We start from the raw sequence: 27650 nt of genomic DNA, 5'->3' as shown, positions 1-27650 counted from the left end.
TATTGTTAGTTACGCTGTAACATAACAATGTGGAAAAAGTGAAGGGGTCTGAATACTTTCTGAATGCACTGTAGATGTGCAGTTGCAATTTATAATGCTGTCAACATTCTAACTATACCCAGTACTAGGCATCTCTGAGGCAGTATTACATTCATGTCTGGACCTTTTCTGTCGGCAGCTTACAATCTGGCCAAGGAGCAGAGACTGAACTTTGGAGACGACATCCCGAGTGCCCTGCGGGTCGCTAAGAAGAAGCGCTGGAATAGCATTGAGGAGAAGCGCATCAACCAGGAGAACAAGCTGCATGCATATCTCACCAAACTTATCCTAGCAGAGAAGGAGAGGTGAGGGAGGGACCGGGAGCTAGGCTTTTGGGCAGATAATCATACTAGTGTATGAGCAAAATGTCTGCACTGATATTCCTACATTTTGGCCCATTCCACCTGACAGCTGGTGTAACTGAGTCAGGTTTGTCGGCCTCTTTGCTCGCACACGCTTTTTCAGTTCTGCCCACACATTTTCTATAGGATTGAGGTCAGGGCTCTGTGATGACAACTCCAATACCTTGACTTTGTTGTCCTTACGCCATTTTCCCACAACTTTTTCGGTCCGAGAACCTTCTAGAGCCACGTACCTCACCACGCACTATCGACCTGGGGTCTAGAACAGGTTTCTAAAGTTTCGTAACTCTAGTTCTGACGGTTCTTTTTTAGCTCGAACAAAGCTAACTAATGTATATCTCAGTGTATGTCTCTACGCACCCCAATGTGTCCCTCCTTCCAAGCTGTGCTTGTGTGTGATTTAGTTTTTCTTTGAAATTTTATGGGAAAAATGACTGATTTACAGTTCATGGGGGTTGCCTAATCACACACATGAAGTTTTGGAAAGATCTGACTTTTTTAACCCTTTGAAACATCCCCTGTGACACCAATTATGGCACTTCCGGTTGGCACAGGAAGCTATAGGTAAACAGATATCCTCATTGGGGTATGCCTTTACAGAATCCTGAGTTTTAAGTGTTTATGTTAAGAACTGACCGATTTACACAGGGTTGAATGCACTATTTATCACAAGCTGCTGGTTGGGTATGGAAAAACACGTTTAGGGTGATTTTAACCACTTCCGGTTGCTTCAGGAAGCTTAGAATCGACACAGGTAGACCTCATAGTATCCTGATGGACTGTCATTGAAGACAGGTTCATAAGGCATTCATAACCCACATAGGCTTCAGGTTGACTTTAGAGGAGCAGGCAATGTATTCCTATGGGGAGAGATGTCGTTGTAATCTGTGAGATCAAAAAAAAACTGTTTTACTGTTAAGGGTTAATGCCACGCGGTCAAGGTTAGGCTTGCACAGATCGGGAGGACCTCAGGAACGTCGTACCTGATGTCGAATTGTGCTTGTCACCCAAAAGCAAATGACATTTAGGGCCAGGCTTCATTTTGGGCCTACTTTTTTCACGGTCGCTGCACTCAGAGCGAGCTACGGTCAAGCGGGGCATCTCCTTGAACTCGGAACGGCCTAGAGAATATGGAAATGCCATTGCAGGCTCTGTGTGTCTTTAAGCACCGCACTTTGTCACTCCATCCTTGCTGTGTGTGTGTGTGTGTGTGTGTGAGAGAGCTTTTCTTTGACATCTGTTGGGAGAAATGACTGATTTACAGTTCATGGGGGAAAAGGGGGGAAAAAACAACATAACTTCCAAAGGTTTTCAACCACTTTTCGTGAACATGAGAATATTTCTACCATAAAACTACTACACGATTTTGTGTACTTTACTCAGAAAATATCCTTTTAGTCAGATTTCCAACATTGGTGATTAACATGATTTAATATGACTTTTGTGGCAATTTCTACAGAAACACTACTAAAGGACAGAATGGAGGTATAATTTGTAGAATTTCAACCATGAGATCTTTTTCAATAATAATAGAAATAATTGTATGCATTTTAGTCAGTGACATTGGTGATTAACATTAGGCAATTTCTATCATAAAATTACAACACAACAGAAGTGAAGTGCCATTTGGAGAATTTCAACCTCGGAGATATTTTATAATATTTGAGGAAATCAATTTTACGTATTTTAACAGGCAAAGCATAATTTCCAAAAGATTTCAAACACTTTGGGAAATGCGTGCCTCTAGTGAAATTGCATGTTTGCATAGCGCGCGGAGGTGATCGTGCGGCAGAGTCGATTTCCGCGCTTATAAACGCAAGGTCGTTACAGTATTTTATCAGCAAAACATCATTTCCAAAATATTTCAAACACTTGTTAACATGATGTAATATGACCTTGAGGCAATTTCTACCACAAAACTACTAATGGTAAGGATTGGTTTTGGGGTATTGGTAACTTTTTTGTTATTGAATCTTACCTCGCGGTGCTCCGTTGTATATCCGACGTCAGCATGACAACAAACTAGCTAGCTCTTAGCTCTCTGTTATAGTATAGTTATAGTATAGTTACAGTTCAATGGGAAAAGCAAATCAATTAAGACCTGAAATTGAAATATACTGGCACATCAATCGTCTGTATATGAAATTCATTTGAAAGGGTGAGGTTAAAGATGTTTGTTTTTGTGTGTAGTTCACCACTAATCGGTAGCTAGGTAACGTTAGTTTAATAACCGAAATTTGAGCTAGGCTAGCTGTTAGCTAACGCTTGACTTTGTCATCATGAGATAACGTTACATTAGACATACATGTGGCTAAATCATTGGGTGAAGAGGCGTATTCTGGAGGGGGAGTTCTGTTAGGAGCCGTGACGTTCGTTCTGAACATTAAACAAGCATCGCTAGCGATATGTTTTTGGAGGCGTAATGACCTTATCTTTCATATCCGTGATAACCCATTTTCAAAAAACTAAAATTTAAATTGATACACAGCTTTATAGGGCTGGGGTTCCCACACGACCATATTTCCATCTCACAGCGCTTATTTACGGAAGACAGGGTGGACTACCTGAGCTAATTAGCAATCTGTTTCTCCGTGTGAAGACAGACGCCACAAACGTGTTGTTACTGAAAAATACTGTTCTGTGTTAACCGGTTAAGACCGTGTACAGTAGGTGTGTATTTTTTTGCATTAGTGAAATTATTTTGATGTGATATGAACCTAGAGGGATTTATTTCAAGAACCGTAACGTTACTGCAACTGAGAATCGATTCACGTTTAGATGGCTTCCAGAGCTAATTCTCCCTTTAAATATAACATGTACCTAAGGTCATTGGACAAAGGAGTAACGCTAGGCTAAGTTTAATTCCACTAACGTTAGCATCGTTGCTTAGCTGTGGGATTTGGACGTTGCATTGTAGCAGAAGTTTGACTCAGTAAACCATATCAGCAAACCGATGGGGAAAGTCCACGGTCTTTACCAACGCAACTAGCTAGCTAGCTACCTTGTTTTGTGTAGTGACACAGGGACTGAGGGAGGGCGCAACGTCAGCCATTAGCTAGTTAGCGTAGTTTTGACATACAGTCCTTTCAGTGTGGTCATGGCCAGGTGGTGTGCCTGATAATGACTGGTTTTAATGCGTCTCAACCATTGACTTCAGCATCTTAGTTGCACAACCATATGTTGATGCATAACTAGCTAGCCAGTGAAATGTGAGGGCTCAATGTATGAGTTGCAACAGCACCTCACCACACGCAGCAGCAACTGTTGCTGATGCTGCCTATCTTTCTTTTCTAGTTTGTGAGAAGACAAAGAACAGGGCCATTCTTTCACCTGACAGCTAGCCAGCCGGAGAGACGGGGAACAGGATAGGGAAACAGTGCCCAGCGGGCGCTGCAGAGCCACCAGAGAAGATGGCTAGCAGCCCAGAGAAGAGTTCCACAGCACAGGAGCTGAAGGAGCAGGGCAACCAACTGTTCCTCTGCCGCAAGTACCAGGAAGCTGCCACCTGCTACAGCAAAACCATAGTGAGTAGCAAGCTACTGCTCTTAAGGGGAATGATGATGTAAAATGTCTACACCTTTTCAGATGACTGAAAGTCTATATGATATGAGATATTGACACTGTCCTATTCACCTACTCTGAATAGATGTCAGAATAGAAGTAGCTTGGTCTGATGCACTCTTACAAAAATAGCTTGTGCAATATGTAGGCCTAACGTGCGTGGTTGCACCTGTGTGTGTGTATACATCTTGCCAACAGAACCGTAACCCCTCAGTGGCGGTGTACTACACCAACCGTACTCTGTGCCAAGTGAAGCTGCAAGCAGAACGACAAAGCCCTGGCGGACTGCAAGCACGCGCTGGAACTGGACCCCCATTCTGTCAAAGCCCACTTCTTCCTGTGCCAGTGTCACCTGGAGCTGGAGAACTACAACGAGGCCATCGGCAACCTGCAGAGAGGTCAGGACCAACCCTCAAGGCCAGTTTCCTAGACACAGATTAAGTTTGGGCCTGTATTCACTAAGGGTCCGATTTAGGAAATTACGCCTTTCCTATATACTTTTTAGTAGTTGGTATTCAGAGTAACCTTATTAAGGTGCGTAACAGGCTTTGTAGGCGTGGTTCACTTGCGCACGCCAAATAAGTGTAATTGAACTGCTAGAAACCTTCCCACTGGCTGGCCAACAGATGTTCTCGTGGAGTTTTTATTCAATAGGGTTTTCAGTACATTTGTCTTAATAAGTCATCCCTTTAAATACAGTACACCTTTTCACTTTGGTTTTTGTCAACAGACTCAATAGAATATATTGAGAGAACGGGTTCAGAATATTATGGATCAATGAAGGAAAGATATCTAAATATATGCATATTTGTCTTCGTTTCAACACCAGTTGGTAGATTTTTTAAAAATACTCTGATCTTGTACCTACAAGATCAGAGTATTTTTTTTACATTTAGGGTTAGGAAAGTATTTATGAATCATAAAAAAATAGCTTGGAGAACCTTTCGGCATGAAAGAAAGTAAACAGTGGTTTGATTCATTCTAAAAATTGCCACACTCACTTATTTAACCTGTGGTAATGTTGGAGTATTTGTGTACATAGAGAATAGTGTACAACATCTATTGCCTGCACCAACCATGGAACTGGGTGATGACACAGCCAAGTATGGTGCCATACATCGGGTTCAAACTGCTGTCTTAATCAGTGTTCCGCTCCATAAACGATTTAATTAGCCTTTTATTATGTTATCAATTGTTACTAATGATCCTTAGCAATAGCCACATGGCCGTGACGGCGTTTACAGAGGAAGCAAATAAAGGTAAACCTTTAGGGGTTAGGTTATACCTACTGAAGGGAACTAATAGTAAATTGGCAGTTGAATAAGTGTTATTATTATGCCTACTCACAGTCGATACTGATAGCGGTTAATATTTAACATGATAGAAATAGGAGACAAAGTCGGGGTAGCCTATAATTAAGACATTCAGGAGTGTCCATCCCTGCAAGTTAAAAGGCCGTACAATAAAATTCTGCATAATGGCACGGCATGTCCCAGTGTGTAATCTTGGTTTCATCAGCCCAGAAAATATTGTTTCTCATGTCTGAGAGGCCTTCAAGTTGTAGAACTACCTCAAGGATGATCAATGGAAACAGGATGCACCTCAGCTCAATTTCGAGTATCATAGCAAATGGTCTGAATACTTATGTAAATAAGGTATTTCTGTTTTTGCAAACATTTCTAAACCTGTTTTTGTTGTGTCATTATGGGGTGTTGTGTGTAGATTGAGGGGAAAAATGTATTAATATATTGTTAGTTACGCTGTAACATAACAATGTGGAAAAAGTGAAGGGGTCTGAATACTTTCTGAATGCACTGTAGATGTGCAGTTGCAATTTATAATGCTGTCAACATTCTAACTATACCCAGTACTAGGCATCTCTGAGGCAGTATTACATTCATGTCTGGACCTTTTCTGTCGGCAGCTTACAATCTGGCCAAGGAGCAGAGACTGAACTTTGGAGACGACATCCCGAGTGCCCTGCGGGTCGCTAAGAAGAAGCGCTGGAATAGCATTGAGGAGAAGCGCATCAACCAGGAGAACAAGCTGCATGCATATCTCACCAAACTTATCCTAGCAGAGAAGGAGAGGTGAGGGAGGGACCGGGAGCTAGGCTTTTGGGCAGATAATCATACTAGTGTATGAGCAAAATGTCTGCACTGATATTCCTACATTTTGGCCCATTCCACCTGACAGCTGGTGTAACTGAGTCAGGTTTGTCGGCCTCTTTGCTCGCACACGCTTTTTCAGTTCTGCCCACACATTTTCTATAGGATTGAGGTCAGGGCTCTGTGATGACAACTCCAATACCTTGACTTTGTTGTCCTTACGCCATTTTCCCACAACTTTTTCGGTCCGAGAACCTTCTAGAGCCACGTACCTCACCATCGACCTGGGGTCTAGAACAGGTTTCTAAAGTTTCGTAACTCTAGTTCTGACGGTTCTTTTTTAGCTCGAACAAAGCTAACTAATGTATATCTCAGTGTATGTCTCTACGCACCCCAATGTGTCCCTCCTTCCAAGCTGTGCTTGTGTGTGATTTAGTTTTTCTTTGAAATGTTATGGGAAAAATGACTGATTTACAGTTCATGGGGGTTGCCTAATCACACACATGAAGTTTTGGAAAGATCTGACTTTTTTAACCCTTTGAAACATCCCCTGTGACACCAATTATGGCACTTCCGGTTGGCACAGGAAGCTATAGGTAAACACATATCCTCATTGGGGTATGCCTTTACAGAATCCTGAGTTTTAAGTACTGACCGATTTACACAGGGTTGAATGCACTATTTATCACAAGCTGCTGGTTGGGTATGGAAAAACACGTTTAGGGTGATTTTAACCACTTCCGGTTGCTTCAGGAAGCTTAGAATCGACACAGGTAGACCTCATAGTATCCTGATGGACTGTCATTGAAGACAGGTTCATAAGGCATTCATAACCCACATAGGCTTCAGGTTGACTTTAGAGGAGCAGGCAATGTATTCCTATGGGGAGAGATGTCGTTGTAATCTGTGAGATCAAAAAAAAACTGTTTTACTGTTAAGGGTTAATGCCACGCGGTCAAGGTTAGGCTTGCACAGATCGGGAGGACCTCAGGAACGTACGGCAGGGTAGCCTAGTGGTTAGAGCGTTGGACTAGTAACCGGAAGGTTGCGAGTTCAAACCCCCGAGCTGACAAGGTACAAATCTGTCGTTCTGCCCCTGAACAGGCAGTTAACCCACTGTTCCCAGGCCGTCATTGAAAATAAGAATTTGTTCTTAACTGACTTGCCTGGTTAAATAAAGGTAAAATAAAAAAATAAATAAAAAAATGTCGAATTGTGCTTCTCACCCTAACGGTTCTCTCACTGTCACCCAAAAGCAAATGACATTTAGGGCCAGGCTTCATTTTGGGCCTACTTTTTTCACGGTCGCTGCACTCAGAGCGAGCTACGGTCAAGCGGGGCATCTCCTTGAACTCGGAACGGCCTAGAGAATATGGAAATGCCATTGCAGGCTCTGTGTGTCTTTAAGCACCGCACTTTGTCACTCCATCCTTGCTGTGTGTGTGTGTGTGTGTGTGTGTGAGAGAGCTTTTCTTTGACATCTGTTGGGAGAAATGACTGATTTACAGTTCATGGGGGAAAAGGGGGGAAAAAACAACATAACTTCCAAAGGTTTTCAACCACTTTTCGTGAACATGAGAATATTTCTACCATAAAACTACTACACGATTTTGTGTACTTTACTCAGAAAATATCCTTTTAGTCAGATTTCCAACATTGGTGATTAACATGATTTAATATGACTTTTGTGGCAATTTCTACAGAAACACTACTAAAGGACAGAATGGAGGTATAATTTGTAGAATTTCAACCATGAGATCTTTTTCAATAATAATAGAAATAATTGTATGCATTTTAGTCAGTGACATTGGTGATTAACATTAGGCAATTTCTATCATAAAATTACAACACAACAGAAGTGAAGTGCCATTTGGAGAATTTCAACCTCGGAGATATTTTATAATATTTGAGGAAATCAATTTTACGTATTTTAACAGGCAAAGCATAATTTCCAAAAGATTTCAAACACTTTGGGAAATGCGTGCCTCTAGTGAAATTGCATGTTTGCATAGCGCGCGGAGGTGATCGTGCGGCAGAGTCGATTTCCGCGCTTATAAACGCAAGGTCGTTACAGTATTTTATCAGCAAAACATCATTTCCAAAATATTTCAAACACTTGTTAACATGATGTAATATGACCTTGAGGCAATTTCTACCACAAAACTACTAATGGTAAGGATTGGTTTTGGGGTATTGGTAACTTTTTTGTTATTGAATCTTACCTCGCGGTGCTCCGTTGTATATCCGACGTCAGCATGACAACAAACTAGCTAGCTCTTAGCTCTCTGTTATAGTATAGTTATAGTATAGTTACAGTTCAATGGGAAAAGCAAATCAATTAAGACCTGAAATTGAAATATACTGGCACATCAATCGTCTGTATATGAAATTCATTTGAAAGGGTGAGGTTAAAGATGTTTGTTTTTGTGTGTAGTTCACCACTAATCGGTAGCTAGGTAACGTTAGTTTAATAACCGAAATTTGAGCTAGGCTAGCTGTTAGCTAACGCTTGACTTTGTCATCATGAGATAACGTTACATTAGACATACATGTGGCTAAATCATTGGGTGAAGAGGCGTATTCTGGAGGGGGAGTTCTGTTAGGAGCCGTGACGTTCGTTCTGAACATTAAACAAGCATCGCTAGCGATATGTTTTTGGAGGCGTAATGACCTTATCTTTCATATCCGTGATAACCCATTTTCAAAAAACTAAAATTTAAATTGATACACAGCTTTATAGGGCTGGGGTTCCCACACGACCATATTTCCATCTCACAGCGCTTATTTACGGAAGACAGGGTGGACTACCTGAGCTAATTAGCAATCTGTTTCTCCGTGTGAAGACAGACGCCACAAACGTGTTGTTACTGAAAAATACTGTTCTGTGTTAACCGGTTAAGACCGTGTACAGTAGGTGTGTATTTTTTTGCATTAGTGAAATTATTTTGATGTGATATGAACCTAGAGGGATTTATTTCAAGAACCGTAACGTTACTGCAACTGAGAATCGATTCACGTTTAGATGGCTTCCAGAGCTAATTCTCCCTTTAAATATAACATGTACCTAAGGTCATTGGACAAAGGAGTAACGCTAGGCTAAGTTTAATTCCACTAACGTTAGCATCGTTGCTTAGCTGTGGGATTTGGACGTTGCATTGTAGCAGAAGTTTGACTCAGTAAACCATATCAGCAAACCAATGGGGAAAGTCCACGGTCTTTACCAACGCAACTAGCTAGCTAGCTACCTTGTTTTGTGTAGTGACACAGGGACTGAGGGAGGGCGCAACGTCAGCCATTAGCTAGTTAGCGTAGTTTTGACATACAGTCCTTTCAGTGTGGTCATGGCCAGGTGGTGTGCCCGATAATGAGTCTCAACCATTGACTTCAGCATCTTAGTTGCACAACCATATGTTGATGCATAACTAGCTAGCCAGTGAAATGTGAGGGCTCAATGTATGAGTTGCAACAGCACCTCACCACACGCAGCAGCAACTGTTGCTGATGCTGCCTATCTTTCTTTTCTAGTTTGTGAGAAGACAAAGAACAGGGCCATTCTTTCACCTGACAGCTAGCCAGCCGGAGAGACGGGGAACAGGATAGGGAAACAGTGCGCAGCGGGCGCTGCAGAGCCACCAGAGAAGATGGCTAGCAGCCCAGAGAAGAGTTCCACAGCACAGGAGCTGAAGGAGCAGGGCAACCAACTGTTCCTCTGCCGCAAGTACCAGGAAGCTGCCACCTGCTACAGCAAAACCATAGTGAGTAGCAAGCTACTGCTCTTAAGGGGAATGATGATGTAAAATGTCTACACCTTTTCAGATGACTGAAAGTCTATATGATATGAGATATTGACACTGTCCTATTCACCTACTCTGAATAGATGTCAGAATAGAAGTAGCTTGGTCTGATGCACTCTTACAAAAATAGCTTGTGCAATATGTAGGCCTAACGTGCGTGGTTGCACCTGTGTGTGTGTATACATCTTGCCAACAGAACCGTAACCCCTCAGTGGCGGTGTACTACACCAACCGTACTCTGTGCCAAGTGAAACTGCAAGCAGAACGACAAAGCCCTGGCGGACTGCAAGCACGCGCTGGAACTGGACCCCCATTCTGTCAAAGCCCACTTCTTCCTGTGCCAGTGTCACCTGGAGCTGGAGAACTACAACGAGGCCATCGGCAACCTGCAGAGAGGTCAGGACCAACCCTCAAGGCCAGTTTCCTAGACACAGATTAAGTTTGGGCCTGTATTCACTAAGGGTCCGATTTAGGAAATTACGCCTTTCCTATATACTTTTTAGTAGTTGGTATTCAGAGTAACCTTATTAAGGTGCGTAACAGGCTTTGTAGGCGTGGTTCACTTGCGCACGCCAAATAAGTGTAATTGAACTGCTAGAAACCTTCCCACTGGCTGGCCAACAGATGTTCTCGTGGAGTTTTTATTCAATAGGGTTTTCAGTACATTTGTCTTAATAAGTCATCCCTTTAAATACAGTACACCTTTTCACTTTGGTTTTTGTCAACAGACTCAATAGAATATATTGAGAGAACGGGTTCAGAATATTATGGATCAATGAAGGAAAGATATCTAAATATATGCATATTTGTCTCCGTTTCAACACCAGTTGGTAGATTTAAAAAAAATACTCTGATCTTGTACCTACAAGATCAGAGTATTTTTTTTACATTTAGGGTTAGGAAAGTATTTATGAATCATAAAAAAATAGCTTGGAGAACCTTTCGGCATGAAAGAAAGTAAACAGTGGTTTGATTCATTCTAAAAATTGCCACACTCACTTATTTAACCTGTGGTAATGTTGGAGTATTTGTGTACATAGAGAATAGTGTACAACATCTATTGCCTGCACCAACCATGGAACTGGGTGATGACACAGCCAAGTATGGTGCCATACATCGGGTTCAAACTGCTGTCTTAATCAGTGTTCCGCTCCATAAACGATTTAATTAGCCTTTTATTATGTTATCAATTGTTACTAATGATCCTTAGCAATAGCCACATGGCCGTGACGGCGTTTACAGAGGAAGCAAATAAAGGTAAACCTTTAGGGGTTAGGTTATACCTACTGAAGGGAACTAATAGTAAATTGGCAGTTGAATAAGTGTTATTATTATGCCTACTCACAGTCGATACTGATAGCGGTTAATATTTAACATGATAGAAATAGGAGACAAAGTCGGGGTAGCCTATAATTAAGACATTCAGGAGTGTCCATCCCTGCAAGTTAAAAGGCCGTACAATAAAATTCTGCATAATGGCACGGCATGTCCCAGTGTGTAATCTTGGTTTCATCAGCCCAGAAAATATTGTTTCTCATGTCTGAGAGGCCTTCAAGTTGTAGAACTACCTCAAGGATGATCAATGGAAACAGGATGCACCTCAGCTCAATTTCCAGTATCATAGCAAATGGTCTGAATACTTATGTAAATAAGGTATTTCTGTTTTTGCAAACATTTCTAAACCTGTTTTTGTTGTGTCATTATGGGGTGTTGTGTGTAGATTGAGGGGAAAAATGTATTAATATATTGTTAGTTACGCTGTAACATAACAATGTGGAAAAAGTGAAGGGGTCTGAATACTTTCTGAATGCACTGTAGATGTGCAGTTGCAATTTATAATGCTGTCAACATTCTAACTATACCCAGTACTAGGCATCTCTGAGGCAGTATTACATTCATGTCTGGACCTTTTCTGTCGGCAGCTTACAATCTGGCCAAGGAGCAGAGACTGAACTTTGGAGACGACATCCCGAGTGCCCTGCGGGTCGCTAAGAAGAAGCGCTGGAATAGCATTGAGGAGAAGCGCATCAACCAGGAGAACAAGCTGCATGCATATCTCACCAAACTTATCCTAGCAGAGAAGGAGAGGTGAGGGAGGGACCGGGAGCTAGGCTTTTGGGCAGATAATCATACTAGTGTATGAGCAAAATGTCTGCACTGATATTCCTACATTTTGGCCCATTCCACCTGACAGCTGGTGTAACTGAGTCAGGTTTGTCGGCCTCTTTGCTCGCACACGCTTTTTCAGTTCTGCCCACACATTTTCTATAGGATTGAGGTCAGGGCTCTGTGATGACAACTCCAATACCTTGACTTTGTTGTCCTTACGCCATTTTCCCACAACTTTTTCGGTCCGAGAACCTTCTAGAGCCACGTACCTCACCATCGACCTGGGGTCTAGAACAGGTTTCTAAAGTTTCGTAACTCTAGTTCTGACGGTTCTTTTTTAGCTCGAACAAAGCTAACTAATGTATATCTCAGTGTATGTCTCTACGCACCCCAATGTGTCCCTCCTTCCAAGCTGTGCTTGTGTGTGATTTAGTTTTTCTTTGAAATGTTATGGGAAAAATGACTGATTTACAGTTCATGGGGGTTGCCTAATCACACACATGAAGTTTTGGAAAGATCTGACTTTTTTAACCCTTTGAAACATCCCCTGTGACACCAATTATGGCACTTCCGGTTGGCACAGGAAGCTATAGGTAAACACATATCCTCATTGGGGTATGCCTTTACAGAATCCTGAGTTTTAAGTGTTTATGTTAAGAACTGACCGATTTACACAGGGTTGAATGCACTATTTATCACAAGCTGCTGGTTGGGTATGGAAAAACACGTTTAGGGTGATTTTAACCACTTCCGGTTGCTTCAGGAAGCTTAGAATCGACACAGGTAGACCTCATAGTATCCTGATGGACTGTCATTGAAGACAGGTTCATAAGGCATTCATAACCCACATAGGCTTCAGGTTGACTTTAGAGGAGCAGGCAATGTATTCCTATGGGGAGAGATGTCGTTGTAATCTGTGAGATCAAAAAAAAACTGTTTTACTGTTAAGGGTTAATGCCACGCGGTCAAGGTTAGGCTTGCACAGATCGGGAGGACCTCAGGAACGTCGTACCTGATGTCGAATTGTGCTTCTCACCCTAACGGTTCTCTCACTGTCACCCAAAAGCAAATGACATTTAGGGCCAGGCTTCATTTTGGGCCTACTTTTTTCACGGTCGCTGCACTCAGAGCGAGCTACGGTCAAGCGGGGCATCTCCTTGAACTCGGAACGGCCTAGAGAATATGGAAATGCCATTGCAGGCTCTGTGTGTCTTTAAGCACCGCACTTTGTCACTCCATCCTTGCTGTGTGTGTGTGTGTGTGTGTGTGAGAGAGCTTTTCTTTGACATCTGTTGGGAGAAATGACTGATTTACAGTTCATGGGGGAAAAGGGGGGAAAAAACAACATAACTTCCAAAGGTTTTCAACCACTTTTCGTGAACATGAGAATATTTCTACCATAAAACTACTACACGATTTTGTGTACTTTACTCAGAAAATATCCTTTTAGTCAGATTTCCAACATTGGTGATTAACATGATTTAATATGACTTTTGTGGCAATTTCTACAGAAACACTACTAAAGGACAGAATGGAGGTATAATTTGTAGAATTTCAACCATGAGATCTTTTTCAATAATAATAGAAATAATTGTATGCATTTTAGTCAGTGACATTGGTGATTAACATTAGGCAATTTCTATCATAAAATTACAACACAACAGAAGTGAAGTGCCATTTGGAGAATTTCAACCTCGGAGATATTTTATAATATTTGAGGAAATCAATTTTACGTATTTTAACAGGCAAAGCATAATTTCCAAAAGATTTCAAACACTTTGGGAAATGCGTGCCTCTAGTGAAATTGCATGTTTGCATAGCGCGCGGAGGTGATCGTGCGGCAGAGTCGATTTCCGCGCTTATAAACGCAAGGTCGTTACAGTATTTTATCAGCAAAACATCATTTCCAAAATATTTCAAACACTTGTTAACATGATGTAATATGACCTTGAGGCAATTTCTACCACAAAACTACTAATGGTAAGGATTGGTTTTGGGGTATTGGTAACTTTTTTGTTATTGAATCTTACCTCGCGGTGCTCCGTTGTATATCCGACGTCAGCATGACAACAAACTAGCTAGCTCTTAGCTCTCTGTTATAGTATAGTTATAGTATAGTTACAGTTCAATGGGAAAAGCAAATCAATTAAGACCTGAAATTGAAATATACTGGCACATCAATCGTCTGTATATGAAATTCATTTGAAAGGGTGAGGTTAAAGATGTTTGTTTTTGTGTGTAGTTCACCACTAATCGGTAGCTAGGTAACGTTAGTTTAATAACCGAAATTTGAGCTAGGCTAGCTGTTAGCTAACGCTTGACTTTGTCATCATGAGATAACGTTACATTAGACATACATGTGGCTAAATCATTGGGTGAAGAGGCGTATTCTGGAGGGGGAGTTCTGTTAGGAGCCGTGACGTTCGTTCTGAACATTAAACAAGCATCGCTAGCGATATGTTTTTGGAGGCGTAATGACCTTATCTTTCATATCCGTGATAACCCATTTTCAAAAAACTAAAATTTAAATTGATACACAGCTTTATAGGGCTGGGGTTCCCACACGACCATATTTCCATCTCACAGCGCTTATTTACGGAAGACAGGGTGGACTACCTGAGCTAATTAGCAATCTGTTTCTCCGTGTGAAGACAGACGCCACAAACGTGTTGTTACTGAAAAATACTGTTCTGTGTTAACCGGTTAAGACCGTGTACAGTAGGTGTGTATTTTTTTGCATTAGTGAAATTATTTTGATGTGATATGAACCTAGAGGGATTTATTTCAAGAACCGTAACGTTACTGCAACTGAGAATCGATTCACGTTTAGATGGCTTCCAGAGCTAATTCTCCCTTTAAATATAACATGTACCTAAGGTCATTGGACAAAGGAGTAACGCTAGGCTAAGTTTAATTCCACTAACGTTAGCATCGTTGCTTAGCTGTGGGATTTGGACGTTGCATTGTAGCAGAAGTTTGACTCAGTAAACCATATCAGCAAACCGATGGGGAAAGTCCACGGTCTTTACCAACGCAACTAGCTAGCTAGCTACCTTGTTTTGTGTAGTGACACAGGGACTGAGGGAGGGCGCAACGTCAGCCATTAGCTAGTTAGCGTAGTTTTGACATACAGTCCTTTCAGTGTGGTCATGGCCAGGTGGTGTGCCTGATAATGACTGGTTTTAATGCGTCTCAACCATTGACTTCAGCATCTTAGTTGCACAACCATATGTTGATGCATAACTAGCTAGCCAGTGAAATGTGAGGGCTCAATGTATGAGTTGCAACAGCACCTCACCACACGCAGCAGCAACTGTTGCTGATGCTGCCTATCTTTCTTTTCTAGTTTGTGAGAAGACAAAGAACAGGGCCATTCTTTCACCTGACAGCTAGCCAGCCGGAGAGACGGGGAACAGGATAGGGAAACAGTGCGCAGCGGGCGCTGCAGAGCCACCAGAGAAGATGGCTAGCAGCCCAGAGAAGAGTTCCACAGCACAGGAGCTGAAGGAGCAGGGCAACCAACTGTTCCTCTGCCGCAAGTACCAGGAAGCTGCCACCTGCTACAGCAAAACCATAGTGAGTAGCAAGCTACTGCTCTTAAGGGGAATGATGATGTAAAATGTCTACACCTTTTCAGATGACTGAAAGTCTATATGATATGAGATATTGACACTGTCCTATTCACCTACTCTGAATAGATGTCAGAATAGAAGTAGCTTGGTCTGATGCACTCTTACAAAAATAGCTTGTGCAATATGTAGGCCTAACGTGCGTGGTTGCACCTGTGTGTGTGTATACATCTTGCCAACAGAACCGTAACCCCTCAGTGGCGGTGTACTACACCAACCGTACTCTGTGCCAAGTGAAGCTGCAAGCAGAACGACAAAGCCCTGGCGGACTGCAAGCACGCGCTGGAACTGGACCCCCATTCTGTCAAAGCCCACTTCTTCCTGTGCCAGTGTCACCTGGAGCTGGAGAACTACAACGAGGCAATCGGCAACCTGCAGAGAGGTCAGGACCAACCCTCAAGGCCAGTTTCCTAGACACAGATTAAGTTTGGGCCTGTATTCACTAAGGGTCCGATTTAGGAAATTACGCCTTTCCTATATACTTTTTAGTAGTTGGTATTCAGAGTAACCTTATTAAGGTGCGTAACAGGCTTTGTAGGCGTGGTTCACTTGCGCACGCCAAATAAGTGTAATTGAACTGCTAGAAACCTTCCCACTGGCTGGCCAACAGATGTTCTCGTGGAGTTTTTATTCAATAGGGTTTTCAGTACATTTGTCTTAATAAGTCATCCCTTTAAATACAGTACACCTTTTCACTTTGGTTTTTGTCAACAGACTCAATAGAATATATTGAGAGAACGGGTTCAGAATATTATGGATCAATGAAGGAAAGATATCTAAATATATGCATATTTGTCTCCGTTTCAACACCAGTTGGTAGATTTAAAAAAAATACTCACTCTTGTACCTACAAGATCAGAGTATTTTTTTTACATTTAGGGTTAGGAAAGTATTTATGAATCATAAAAAAATAGCTTGGAGAACCTTTCGGCATGAAAGAAAGTAAACAGTGGTTTGATTCATTCTAAAAATTGCCACACTCACTTATTTAACCTGTGGTAATGTTGGAGTATTTGTGTACATAGAGAATAGTGTACAACATCTATTGCCTGCACCAACCATGGAACTGGGTGATGACACAGCCAAGTATGGTGCCATACATCGGGTTCAAACTGCTGTCTTAATCAGTGTTCCGCTCCATAAACGATTTAATTAGCCTTTTATTATGTTATCAATTGTTACTAATGATCCTTAGCAATAGCCACATGGCCGTGACGGCGTTTACAGAGGAAGCAAATAAAGGTAAACCTTTAGGGGTTAGGTTATACCTACTGAAGGGAACTAATAGTAAATTGGCAGTTGAATAAGTGTTATTATTATGCCTACTCACAGTCGATACTGATAGCGGTTAATATTTAACATGATAGAAATAGGAGACAAAGTCGGGGTAGCCTATAATTAAGACATTCAGGAGTGTCCATCCCTGCAAGTTAAAAGGCCGTACAATAAAATTCTGCATAATGGCACGGCATGTCCCAGTGTGTAATCTTGGTTTCATCAGCCCAGAAAATATTGTTTCTCATGTCTGAGAGGCCTTCAAGTTGTAGAACTACCTCAAGGATGATCAATGGAAACAGGATGCACCTCAGCTCAATTTCCAGTATCATAGCAAATGGTCTGAATACTTATGTAAATAAGGTATTTCTGTTTTTGCAAACATTTCTAAACCTGTTTTTGTTGTGTCATTATGGGGTGTTGTGTGTAGATTGAGGGGAAAAATGTATTAATATATTGTTAGTTACGCTGTAACATAACAATGTGGAAAAAGTGAAGGGGTCTGAATACTTTCTGAATGCACTGTAGATGTGCAGTTGCAATTTATAATGCTGTCAACATTCTAACTATACCCAGTACTAGGCATCTCTGAGGCAGTATTACATTCATGTCTGGACCTTTTCTGTCGGCAGCTTACAATCTGGCCAAGGAGCAGAGACTGAACTTTGGAGACGACATCCCGAGTGCCCTGCGGGTCGCTAAGAAGAAGCGCTGGAATAGCATTGAGGAGAAGCGCATCAACCAGGAGAACAAGCTGCATGCATATCTCACCAAACTTATCCTAGCAGAGAAGGAGAGGTGAGGGAGGGACCGGGAGCTAGGCTTTTGGGCAGATAATCATACTAGTGTATGAGCAAAATGTCTGCACTGATATTCCTACATTTTGGCCCATTCCACCTGACAGCTGGTGTAACTGAGTCAGGTTTGTCGGCCTCTTTGCTCGCACACGCTTTTTCAGTTCTGCCCACACATTTTCTATAGGATTGAGGTCAGGGCTCTGTGATGACAACTCCAATACCTTGACTTTGTTGTCCTTACGCCATTTTCCCACAACTTTTTCGGTCCGAGAACCTTCTAGAGCCACGTACCTCACCACGCACTATCGACCTGGGGTCTAGAACAGGTTTCTAAAGTTTCGTAACTCTAGTTCTGACGGTTCTTTTTTAGCTCGAACAAAGCTAACTAATGTATATCTCAGTGTATGTCTCTACGCACCCCAATGTGTCCCTCCTTCCAAGCTGTGCTTGTGTGTGATTTAGTTTTTCTTTGAAATTTTATGGGAAAAATGACTGATTTACAGTTCATGGGGGTTGCCTAATCACACACATGAAGTTTTGGAAAGATCTGACTTTTTTAACCCTTTGAAACATCCCCTGTGACACCAATTATGGCACTTCCGGTTGGCACAGGAAGCTATAGGTAAACACATATCCTCATTGGGGTATGCCTTTACAGAATCCTGAGTTTTAAGTGTTTATGTTAAGAACTGACCGATTTACACAGGGTTGAATGCACTATTTATCACAAGCTGCTGGTTGGGTATGGAAAAACACGTTTAGGGTGATTTTAACCACTTCCGGTTGCTTCAGGAAGCTTAGAATCGACACAGGTAGACCTCATAGTATCCTGATGGACTGTCATTGAAGACAGGTTCATAAGGCATTCATAACCCACATAGGCTTCAGGTTGACTTTAGAGGAGCAGGCAATGTATTCCTATGGGGAGAGATGTCGTTGTAATCTGTGAGATCAAAAAAAAACTGTTTTACTGTTAAGGGTTAATGCCACGCGGTCAAGGTTAGGCTTGCACAGATCGGGAGGACCTCAGGAACGTCGTACCTGATGTCGAATTGTGCTTCTCACCCTAACGGTTCTCTCACTGTCACCCAAAAGCAAATGACATTTAGGGCCAGGCTTCATTTTGGGCCTACTTTTTTCACGGTCGCTGCACTCAGAGCGAGCTACGGTCAAGCGGGGCATCTCCTTGAACTCGGAACGGCCTAGAGAATATGGAAATGCCATTGCAGGCTCTGTGTGTCTTTAAGCACCGCACTTTGTCACTCCATCCTTGCTGTGTGTGTGTGTGTGTGTGTGTGAGAGAGCTTTTCTTTGACATCTGTTGGGAGAAATGACTGATTTACAGTTCATGGGGGAAAAGGGGGGAAAAAACAACATAACTTCCAAAGGTTTTCAACCACTTTTCGTGAACATGAGAATATTTCTACCATAAAACTACTACACGATTTTGTGTACTTTACTCAGAAAATATCCTTTTAGTCAGATTTCCAACATTGGTGATTAACATGATTTAATATGACTTTTGTGGCAATTTCTACAGAAACACTACTAAAGGACAGAATGGAGGTATAATTTGTAGAATTTCAACCATGAGATCTTTTTCAATAATAATAGAAATAATTGTATGCATTTTAGTCAGTGACATTGGTGATTAACATTAGGCAATTTCTATCATAAAATTACAACACAACAGAAGTGAAGTGCCATTTGGAGAATTTCAACCTCGGAGATATTTTATAATATTTGAGGAAATCAATTTTACGTATTTTAACAGGCAAAGCATAATTTCCAAAAGATTTCAAACACTTTGGGAAATGCGTGCCTCTAGTGAAATTGCATGTTTGCATAGCGCGCGGAGGTGATCGTGCGGCAGAGTCGATTTCCGCGCTTATAAACGCAAGGTCGTTACAGTATTTTATCAGCAAAACATCATTTCCAAAATATTTCAAACACTTGTTAACATGATGTAATATGACCTTGAGGCAATTTCTACCACAAAACTACTAATGGTAAGGATTGGTTTTGGGGTATTGGTAACTTTTTTGTTATTGAATCTTACCTCGCGGTGCTCCGTTGTATATCCGACGTCAGCATGACAACAAACTAGCTAGCTCTTAGCTCTCTGTTATAGTATAGTTATAGTATAGTTACAGTTCAATGGGAAAAGCAAATCAATTAAGACCTGAAATTGAAATATACTGGCACATCAATCGTCTGTATATGAAATTCATTTGAAAGGGTGAGGTTAAAGATGTTTGTTTTTGTGTGTAGTTCACCACTAATCGGTAGCTAGGTAACGTTAGTTTAATAACCGAAATTTGAGCTAGGCTAGCTGTTAGCTAACGCTTGACTTTGTCATCATGAGATAACGTTACATTAGACATACATGTGGCTAAATCATTGGGTGAAGAGGCGTATTCTGGAGGGGGAGTTCTGTTAGGAGCCGTGACGTTCGTTCTGAACATTAAACAAGCATCGCTAGCGATATGTTTTTGGAGGCGTAATGACCTTATCTTTCATATCCGTGATAACCCATTTTCAAAAAACTAAAATTTAAATTGATACACAGCTTTATAGGGCTGGGGTTCCCACACGACCATATTTCCATCTCACAGCGCTTATTTACGGAAGACAGGGTGGACTACCTGAGCTAATTAGCAATCTGTTTCTCCGTGTGAAGACAGACGCCACAAACGTGTTGTTACTGAAAAATACTGTTCTGTGTTAACCGGTTAAGACCGTGTACAGTAGGTGTGTATTTTTTTGCATTAGTGAAATTATTTTGATGTGATATGAACCTAGAGGGATTTATTTCAAGAACCGTAACGTTACTGCAACTGAGAATCGATTCACGTTTAGATGGCTTCCAGAGCTAATTCTCCCTTTAAATATAACATGTACCTAAGGTCATTGGACAAAGGAGTAACGCTAGGCTAAGTTTAATTCCACTAACGTTAGCATCGTTGCTTAGCTGTGGGATTTGGACGTTGCATTGTAGCAGAAGTTTGACTCAGTAAACCATATCAGCAAACCGATGGGGAAAGTCCACGGTCTTTACCAACGCAACTAGCTAGCTAGCTACCTTGTTTTGTGTAGTGACACAGGGACTGAGGGAGGGCGCAACGTCAGCCATTAGCTAGTTAGCGTAGTTTTGACATACAGTCCTTTCAGTGTGGTCATGGCCAGGTGGTGTGCCTGATAATGACTGGTTTTAATGCGTCTCAACCATTGACTTCAGCATCTTAGTTGCACAACCATATGTTGATGCATAACTAGCTAGCCAGTGAAATGTGAGGGCTCAATGTATGAGTTGCAACAGCACCTCACCACACGCAGCAGCAACTGTTGCTGATGCTGCCTATCTTTCTTTTCTAGTTTGTGAGAAGACAAAGAACAGGGCCATTCTTTCACCTGACAGCTAGCCAGCCGGAGAGACGGGGAACAGGATAGGGAAACAGTGCGCAGCGGGCGCTGCAGAGCCACCAGAGAAGATGGCTAGCAGCCCAGAGAAGAGTTCCACAGCACAGGAGCTGAAGGAGCAGGGCAACCAACTGTTCCTCTGCCGCAAGTACCAGGAAGCTGCCACCTGCTACAGCAAAACCATAGTGAGTAGCAAGCTACTGCTCTTAAGGGGAATGATGATGTAAAATGTCTACACCTTTTCAGATGACTGAAAGTCTATATGATATGAGATATTGACACTGTCCTATTCACCTACTCTGAATAGATGTCAGAATAGAAGTAGCTTGGTCTGATGCACTCTTACAAAAATAGCTTGTGCAATATGTAGGCCTAACGTGCGTGGTTGCACCTGTGTGTGTGTATACATCTTGCCAACAGAACCGTAACCCCTCAGTGGCGGTGTACTACACCAACCGTACTCTGTGCCAAGTGAAGCTGCAAGCAGAACGACAAAGCCCTGGCGGACTGCAAGCACGCGCTGGAACTGGACCCCCATTCTGTCAAAGCCCACTTCTTCCTGTGCCAGTGTCACCTGGAGCTGGAGAACTACAACGAGGCCATCGGCAACCTGCAGAGAGGTCAGGACCAACCCTCAAGGCCAGTTTCCTAGACACAGATTAAGTTTGGGCCTGTATTCACTAAGGGTCCGATTTAGGAAATTACGCCTTTCCTATATACTTTTTAGTAGTTGGTATTCAGAGTAACCTTATTAAGGTGCGTAACAGGCTTTGTAGGCGTGGTTCACTTGCGCACGCCAAATAAGTGTAATTGAACTGCTAGAAACCTTCCCACTGGCTGGCCAACAGATGTTCTCGTGGAGTTTTTATTCAATAGGGTTTTCAGTACATTTGTCTTAATAAGTCATCCCTTTAAATACAGTACACCTTTTCACTTTGGTTTTTGTCAACAGACTCAATAGAATATATTGAGAGAACGGGTTCAGAATATTATGGATCAATGAAGGAAAGATATCTAAATATATGCATATTTGTCTCCGTTTCAACACCAGTTGGTAGATTTAAAAAAAATACTCTGATCTTGTACCTACAAGATCAGAGTATTTTTTTTACATTTAGGGTTAGGAAAGTATTTATGAATCATAAAAAAATAGCTTGGAGAACCTTTCGGCATGAAAGAAAGTAAACAGTGGTTTGATTCATTCTAAAAATTGCCACACTCACTTATTTAACCTGTGGTAATGTTGGAGTATTTGTGTACATAGAGAATAGTGTACAACATCTATTGCCTGCACCAACCATGGAACTGGGTGATGACACAGCCAAGTATGGTGCCATACATCGGGTTCAAACTGCTGTCTTAATCAGTGTTCCGCTCCATAAACGATTTAATTAGCCTTTTATTATGTTATCAATTGTTACTAATGATCCTTAGCAATAGCCACATGGCCGTGACGGCGTTTACAGAGGAAGCAAATAAAGGTAAACCTTTAGGGGTTAGGTTATACCTACTGAAGGGAACTAATAGTAAATTGGCAGTTGAATAAGTGTTATTATTATGCCTACTCACAGTCGATACTGATAGCGGTTAATATTTAACATGATAGAAATAGGAGACAAAGTCGGGGTAGCCTATAATTAAGACATTCAGGAGTGTCCATCCCTGCAAGTTAAAAGGCCGTACAATAAAATTCTGCATAATGGCACGGCATGTCCCAGTGTGTAATCTTGGTTTCATCAGCCCAGAAAATATTGTTTCTCATGTCTGAGAGGCCTTCAAGTTGTAGAACTACCTCAAGGATGATCAATGGAAACAGGATGCACCTCAGCTCAATTTCCAGTATCATAGCAAATGGTCTGAATACTTATGTAAATAAGGTATTTCTGTTTTTGCAAACATTTCTAAACCTGTTTTTGTTGTGTCATTATGGGGTGTTGTGTGTAGATTGAGGGGAAAAATGTATTAATATATTGTTAGTTACGCTGTAACATAACAATGTGGAAAAAGTGAAGGGGTCTGAATACTTTCTGAATGCACTGTAGATGTGCAGTTGCAATTTATAATGCTGTCAACATTCTAACTATACCCAGTACTAGGCATCTCTGAGGCAGTATTACATTCATGTCTGGACCTTTTCTGTCGGCAGCTTACAATCTGGCCAAGGAGCAGAGACTGAACTTTGGAGACGACATCCCGAGTGCCCTGCGGGTCGCTAAGAAGAAGCGCTGGAATAGCATTGAGGAGAAGCGCATCAACCAGGAGAACAAGCTGCATGCATATCTCACCAAACTTATCCTAGCAGAGAAGGAGAGGTGAGGGAGGGACCGGGAGCTAGGCTTTTGGGCAGATAATCATACTAGTGTATGAGCAAAATGTCTGCACTGATATTCCTACATTTTGGCCCATTCCACCTGACAGCTGGTGTAACTGAGTCAGGTTTGTCGGCCTCTTTGCTCGCACACGCTTTTTCAGTTCTGCCCACACATTTTCTATAGGATTGAGGTCAGGGCTCTGTGATGACAACTCCAATACCTTGACTTTGTTGTCCTTACGCCATTTTCCCACAACTTTTTCGGTCCGAGAACCTTCTAGAGCCACGTACCTCACCACGCACTATCGACCTGGGGTCTAGAACAGGTTTCTAAAGTTTCGTAACTCTAGTTCTGACGGTTCTTTTTTAGCTCGAACAAAGCTAACTAATGTATATCTCAGTGTATGTCTCTACGCACCCCAATGTGTCCCTCCTTCCAAGCTGTGCTTGTGTGTGATTTAGTTTTTCTTTGAAATTTTATGGGAAAAATGACTGATTTACAGTTCATGGGGGTTGCCTAATCACACACATGAAGTTTTGGAAAGATCTGACTTTTTTAACCCTTTGAAACATCCCCTGTGACACCAATTATGGCACTTCCGGTTGGCACAGGAAGCTATAGGTAAACACATATCCTCATTGGGGTATGCCTTTACAGAATCCTGAGTTTTAAGTGTTTATGTTAAGAACTGACCGATTTACACAGGGTTGAATGCACTATTTATCACAAGCTGCTGGTTGGGTATGGAAAAACACGTTTAGGGTGATTTTAACCACTTCCGGTTGCTTCAGGAAGCTTAGAATCGACACAGGTAGACCTCATAGTATCCTGATGGACTGTCATTGAAGACAGGTTCATAAGGCATTCATAACCCACATAGGCTTCAGGTTGACTTTAGAGGAGCAGGCAATGTATTCCTATGGGGAGAGATGTCGTTGTAATCTGTGAGATCAAAAAAAAACTGTTTTACTGTTAAGGGTTAATGCCACGCGGTCAAGGTTAGGCTTGCACAGATCGGGAGGACCTCAGGAACGTCGTACCTGATGTCGAATTGTGCTTCTCACCCTAACGGTTCTCTCACTGTCACCCAAAAGCAAATGACATTTAGGGCCAGGCTTCATTTTGGGCCTACTTTTTTCACGGTCGCTGCACTCAGAGCGAGCTACGGTCAAGCGGGGCATCTCCTTGAACTCGGAACGGCCTAGAGAATATGGAAATGCCATTGCAGGCTCTGTGTGTCTTTAAGCACCGCACTTTGTCACTCCATCCTTGCTGTGTGTGTGTGTGTGTGTGTGTGAGAGAGCTTTTCTTTGACATCTGTTGGGAGAAATGACTGATTTACAGTTCATGGGGGAAAAGGGGGGAAAAAACAACATAACTTCCAAAGGTTTTCAACCACTTTTCGTGAACATGAGAATATTTCTACCATAAAACTACTACACGATTTTGTGTACTTTACTCAGAAAATATCCTTTTAGTCAGATTTCCAACATTGGTGATTAACATGATTTAATATGACTTTTGTGGCAATTTCTACAGAAACACTACTAAAGGACAGAATGGAGGTATAATTTGTAGAATTTCAACCATGAGATCTTTTTCAATAATAATAGAAATAATTGTATGCATTTTAGTCAGTGACATTGGTGATTAACATTAGGCAATTTCTATCATAAAATTACAACACAACAGAAGTGAAGTGCCATTTGGAGAATTTCAACCTCGGAGATATTTTATAATATTTGAGGAAATCAATTTTACGTATTTTAACAGGCAAAGCATAATTTCCAAAAGATTTCAAACACTTTGGGAAATGCGTGCCTCTAGTGAAATTGCATGTTTGCATAGCGCGCGGAGGTGATCGTGCGGCAGAGTCGATTTCCGCGCTTATAAACGCAAGGTCGTTACAGTATTTTATCAGCAAAACATCATTTCCAAAATATTTCAAACACTTGTTAACATGATGTAATATGACCTTGAGGCAATTTCTACCACAAAACTACTAATGGTAAGGATTGGTTTTGGGGTATTGGTAACTTTTTTGTTATTGAATCTTACCTCGCGGTGCTCCGTTGTATATCCGACGTCAGCATGACAACAAACTAGCTAGCTCTTAGCTCTCTGTTATAGTATAGTTATAGTATAGTTACAGTTCAATGGGAAAAGCAAATCAATTAAGACCTGAAATTGAAATATACTGGCACATCAATCGTCTGTATATGAAATTCATTTGAAAGGGTGAGGTTAAAGATGTTTGTTTTTGTGTGTAGTTCACCACTAATCGGTAGCTAGGTAACGTTAGTTTAATAACCGAAATTTGAGCTAGGCTAGCTGTTAGCTAACGCTTGACTTTGTCATCATGAGATAACGTTACATTAGACATACATGTGGCTAAATCATTGGGTGAAGAGGCGTATTCTGGAGGGGGAGTTCTGTTAGGAGCCGTGACGTTCGTTCTGAACATTAAACAAGCATCGCTAGCGATATGTTTTTGGAGGCGTAATGACCTTATCTTTCATATCCGTGATAACCCATTTTCAAAAAACTAAAATTTAAATTGATACACAGCTTTATAGGGCTGGGGTTCCCACACGACCATATTTCCATCTCACAGCGCTTATTTACGGAAGACAGGGTGGACTACCTGAGCTAATTAGCAATCTGTTTCTCCGTGTGAAGACAGACGCCACAAACGTGTTGTTACTGAAAAATACTGTTCTGTGTTAACCGGTTAAGACCGTGTACAGTAGGTGTGTATTTTTTTGCATTAGTGAAATTATTTTGATGTGATATGAACCTAGAGGGATTTATTTCAAGAACCGTAACGTTACTGCAACTGAGAATCGATTCACGTTTAGATGGCTTCCAGAGCTAATTCTCCCTTTAAATATAACATGTACCTAAGGTCATTGGACAAAGGAGTAACGCTAGGCTAAGTTTAATTCCACTAACGTTAGCATCGTTGCTTAGCTGTGGGATTTGGACGTTGCATTGTAGCAGAAGTTTGACTCAGTAAACCATATCAGCAAACCGATGGGGAAAGTCCACGGTCTTTACCAACGCAACTAGCTAGCTAGCTACCTTGTTTTGTGTAGTGACACAGGGACTGAGGGAGGGCGCAACGTCAGCCATTAGCTAGTTAGCGTAGTTTTGACATACAGTCCTTTCAGTGTGGTCATGGCCAGGTGGTGTGCCTGATAATGACTGGTTTTAATGCGTCTCAACCATTGACTTCAGCATCTTAGTTGCACAACCATATGTTGATGCATAACTAGCTAGCCAGTGAAATGTGAGGGCTCAATGTATGAGTTGCAACAGCACCTCACCACACGCAGCAGCAACTGTTGCTGATGCTGCCTATCTTTCTTTTCTAGTTTGTGAGAAGACAAAGAACAGGGCCATTCTTTCACCTGACAGCTAGCCAGCCGGAGAGACGGGGAACAGGATAGGGAAACAGTGCGCAGCGGGCGCTGCAGAGCCACCAGGGAAGATGGCTAGCAGCCCAGAGAAGAGTTCCACAGCACAGGAGCTGAAGGAGCAGGGCAACCAACTGTTCCTCTGCCGCAAGTACCAGGAAGCTGCCACCTGCTACAGCAAAACCATAGTGAGTAGCAAGCTACTGCTCTTAAGGGGAATGATGATGTAAAATGTCTACACCTTTTCAGATGACTGAAAGTCTATATGATATGAGATATTGACACTGTCCTATTCACCTACTCTGAATAGATGTCAGAATAGAAGTAGCTTGGTCTGATGCACTCTTACAAAAATAGCTTGTGCAATATGTAGGCCTAACGTGCGTGGTTGCACCTGTGTGTGTGTATACATCTTGCCAACAGAACCGTAACCCCTCAGTGGCGGTGTACTACACCAACCGTACTCTGTGCCAAGTGAAGCTGCAAGCAGAACGACAAAGCCCTGGCGGACTGCAAGCACGCGCTGGAACTGGACCCCCATTCTGTCAAAGCCCACTTCTTCCTGTGCCAGTGTCACCTGGAGCTGGAGAACTACAACGAGGCCATCGGCAACCTGCAGAGAGGTCAGGACCAACCCTCAAGGCCAGTTTCCTAGACACAGATTAAGTTTGGGCCTGTATTCACTAAGGGTCCGATTTAGGAAATTACGCCTTTCCTATATACTTTTTAGTAGTTGGTATTCAGAGTAACCTTATTAAGGTGCGTAACAGGCTTTGTAGGCGTGGTTCACTTGCGCACGCCAAATAAGTGTAATTGAACTGCTAGAAA

The sequence above is a fragment of the Oncorhynchus mykiss genome, chromosome 20 (genome assembly GCF_057628025.1).
Source record: "Oncorhynchus mykiss isolate SJ-2025 chromosome 20, ASM5762802v1, whole genome shotgun sequence".
Lineage (NCBI taxonomy): Eukaryota > Metazoa > Chordata > Actinopteri > Salmoniformes > Salmonidae > Oncorhynchus > Oncorhynchus mykiss.
Note: the sequence above shows the minus strand (reverse complement) of the source record.